The sequence below is a fragment of the Arachis ipaensis genome, chromosome B10 (assembly GCF_000816755.2).
Source record: "Arachis ipaensis cultivar K30076 chromosome B10, Araip1.1, whole genome shotgun sequence".
Taxonomy (NCBI): domain Eukaryota; kingdom Viridiplantae; phylum Streptophyta; class Magnoliopsida; order Fabales; family Fabaceae; genus Arachis; species Arachis ipaensis.
The window spans coordinates 23,095,065-23,099,161 of NC_029794.2; the positions used below are offsets into that span (position 1 = coordinate 23,095,065).

General features: G+C 32.3%; 1 long non-coding RNA gene across 1 annotated transcript; it reads left to right on the plus strand.

Moving 5' to 3' along the window:
• On the plus strand, nucleotides 448–1,711 carry LOC110268518. The gene is made up of 2 exons (XR_002356545.1): nucleotides 448–759; nucleotides 1,545–1,711. It is a non-coding gene; the product is annotated as an uncharacterized LOC110268518 (long non-coding RNA).

Below are 4,097 nucleotides of genomic sequence, written 5' to 3' on the forward strand. Positions count from 1 at the left end.
CCAATTATATATAGATACAAATATACAATGATATAAGAATATTTATTTATTTATTTATTTGTTATTTTAAAGACTTAAATTTTATATAACAATATTGGTCTTTTGTTAAATCACCATTCACCTTTTTAGTACTGCTCTATATATATACACTCTAATGTTCGTTATTTATTTAAATTACCATTAATATTATGCATTTAATTTGTTGTTATGATCTAGATATATAAACTATAATATTTATTTATTTATTTGTTGTTGTTGTTAGACTGTTATAGTACTATTACTTCTTCTTCTTCTTTTTTATATATTGGTTTGATTTATTGTTACTATTATTACTATTATTAATATTATTAAAGGTAAATTATTATTATTATTATTATTATTATTATTATTATTATTATTATTGGTTTGATTTATTGTTACTATTATTAATATTATTAAAGGTAAATTACTGAAGGCTCACAATTTCATTATTCAAAATGCAGTACACACGCTTTCTTCCCTAATCCTTTTATTCAAAACCAAAGACTCAGTCGCCGTTGAACACTATGAGCGGTTGCTGTCGGAAGTTGTCTTCTCCTCATTATCACTAATCATCGTGCTCGGAGCTATTGCGTCGCAGGCTCCATCGTCGTCGTTAAGCAAGTTTTCATCCAAGTCGTCGTCGGGCCCGAAATTGACGACTTTCTCTCGTCGTCAAGCCTCTGTCCGAGTCCATATCCTTCTTCTTTCGCCCTCACTTTCCGTCCTTCCTCACTGTTGGTAAGTACTACTGGTTCAATTTTTAAAGTAATGGCTTATATGATATGAAGTGATTCTGTTCTTCAATTTTTGTTAATTTAATTTGTTGATTTTTTTAAAATACTTTATGTTTTATTTTCATAGACTATACATTATATTTTAGGTCGTAAAAAAGCAAAAGATTATATTAGAAGCCAACACTAGATAGGTATGGATTTAGGAGGAAATAAAGTATTAGTATAAATATCCACCATATTTCCATTATCATCCTTAGTAATATGCTAAAACTCCCTCATGACTCACCTAATTTTCCGTGAAGTTTTATTTTTTTTCTCTCTCTTCTTTCTCAATATAATCTCTAGTTAATTTTAAATGCGTTTGTCAATTTGATATTGTGGACCTGTCATTAAAAGTCATGTACAACTATAATCTAAGGATAGAGTGAACAGAGTTATATATGTATCTTTATTTTTAAATTTTTCTATAAATATGAATATCTTAGTATTTTTATAATTTTAATTCGAAAAAAAATAAATTTTACAGTAAAAAATTTTAAAAGTTAATTTTCATATAGAGAAAATTTTAATGTCTTTTAAGTATATAAGGTAGAGAAGTGATAGATTTATTTATCTGATTAAAGTGTGCAAGAATATGAAAACTAAAACCAGACTAATTAAATATCCTCTGTTTGTGCTAGTTTCTTTATGTTTATGCTGATTTTTCCATATCAATCTTGTTAAAATATTATTATACACTTAATTGCTTTCCTATATTTTTCATTTTATGATGTGCGTTTTTTATACTAGGAATTTAAGATGTTCAGAAAAGTTCGTTACACAAAAAAGTTAATATTGGAAACACCATGTCGGCAGCCTCCAACGGAAGCTCCTGCATCTTTATCCTCCACTGATCATGACTGGCTCATTCCCCTGCCCAGTGATGGTGGTATCCCTGTAGTTAGGGGTGGAAAATGGGGCTAAACCCACCAGGCGGGCCCACAAAACCCGTCAAAAAAGGCAGACCGAACTGAAAGAAATTATAATTTTTTATGTCTTTAAAAATTATAAATTTATTAAAATAGTTATGAAATTATATATATTGTTTAATATTTAATAGTAAAAAAAAAAAGAGATTTGGTGGGTTTAGCCCACTAATCTGCCATTAGGTGGGGCGGGGTGAGGTTTCAAGAAAGCCTCATTAGGCGGGGCTGGGCTTTTGCGGCGCGGGCCGGGCTTCCTTGTTTGCCGCCCCTACCCGTAGCGGCATCTTTTCGCCCATTCTGTCTGCCTCGGAGGGAACCAAGACTCGATATACAAACCTGTGCCAATGATGTACATGCACCGGAGCCATTCAATAAATACTTGGATCCAGAGAGGAACGAGATAAATTCATTTGAGCAATACATTGATAACATGTTTGCTGCTTCTGATGCTGAAAGGCGCAAAGGACGCAAGACTACCGAGTTCTGGAATGTTGATGTCTTCGATAACAAATCTTAAACCTTAGTATATAAAAAATGATTAGACTTCATTTCATGTTATCATGTAGTTTCTCATGTAATTCAATTTCTTATATAAATATCTTTAGAGAAATGATTTATTATCCTAAATCATCCTTCTAATTATCTTCTTAATTTTTATTGGGTACAAATTTTTTGTTTAGTATTTTGTTTCTTGAATACCAACTAAATCATGGTCATAATTTGAATGACTAGAACATACACTTACTTTATTTTTAACCTTTTTAAGATATTAAACATGTTTTAGTAAGATTCTGATGGTATAATCAAACAAGCAAAATTAAGTGTAAGGAAAGCTATGGAGTGGCCTTTTAATGGTAGAAAGATCGTATTGAGGTTCAACACGGAGCTGCAACCAATCGAAGATGGTGTTGGTTTATTGAGTGGCGTTCTTGGAACGCTAGGTGCTGATTACAACAAATTTTCTATCTGTGAGAAAAATTGGAAAAAGGTGACGGGCGAAGACATAGTGTATAATGATTGTATAAAGGTAATAATTTTTTAGATTTTTTTAAATTAAATCAATTCTTTCGTTATGCAATTACTAACAACTTGAGCTTATCGTTGCAGGAAATGTTCCACTTTGATGAAGATAGAGGTGGAAGAATCAAGAAAATAATTTTGCAAAGTATGGGAAAGTCCTCAAAATAATTTTGCATTGAAGATGGTTCCTTAATTATTATAATGACCCTAACACAAAGGTAACCTATTTTGAATTCATTAAGAAATGTTACTATTTTATGGTACACTGCTATGGACAAGTTCCCTCACTAATCAATCTTACTTTTGATGGTATAATAGGAGAAGTGTAGGAAAAACACTTTGAATCGATCGAAGCAAGTTTACACTCACACTGGCAGTTCTAAAAGTTTGGTGAGGTGAAGGGAAGAAGATGTAATTTAAGTTTGAATTTATTTTTTACCTATATTTTGTACTGCATCTTCTTCCGTAGAATACCTTAATACGGTTATGGTATAAACTGTATTGTTACAATCAGAACTATAAGGGAGGAGAGTTGGTAGAGGAGAATTATGGATCAAAGTGCACAAACGACGTAATGGCTCCTATAAACATCCCGAAGCTCAGAGGATTGGTGTAAGTATTACGTTTTAATCCTTTATGTTCTTTCTTGTTGGATTCAATTAAGGTTTAATTACTCTGTTGGTCCCTATAATCTCGTGAAATTTTCAATTATGTCCCTATACTTTTTTTCTTTTTAATTGGGTCCTTGTACCAATTTTTTTTCAATTAAGTCCCTCTTAGTAATAATTGGCTTAATTTTATAGGGACCCAACTAAAAAAAAAAAAGAATTGGTACAGGGACCTAAATAAAAGGAAAAAAAAAGTATAGGGACCCAATTAAAAAAAATTTGGTGCAATGACTCAATTAAAACGAAAAAAAGTATAGGGACCTAATTGAAAATTTCACGAAATTATAGGGACCAGCAGAGTAATTAAACCTATTTTATATTATGTGTGCTTATTTACGTCTGTAGGAAAAAATTAGAGAGATTGAGCAAAGTGATGAATCCACTAGAATATTTTCTGAAAATAATTCCCTTGCCCAAGCTCTCAGAAAAAGAGCACTAGGGTAGAGTGCGTGGTGTAGGTTTCGGATCGACCCCAAGTCAACCCTTCCGTCTGAGTTCGCAGCCGGCGGTAGATGGAGCTCAAACAAAGGAGGCCCAAAGGATGCTAGTTGAACTACAGGCAGAGGTGACAGCCGAAAAATTGAAAAGGAATGCAGTAGAGGATGAAAAAGCAGCAGAGAAATTGAAAAGAAAGGCAGTGGAGAATGAAATAGCAGTAGAGAAGATCAAGAGGCAAGCAATAGAGAGTG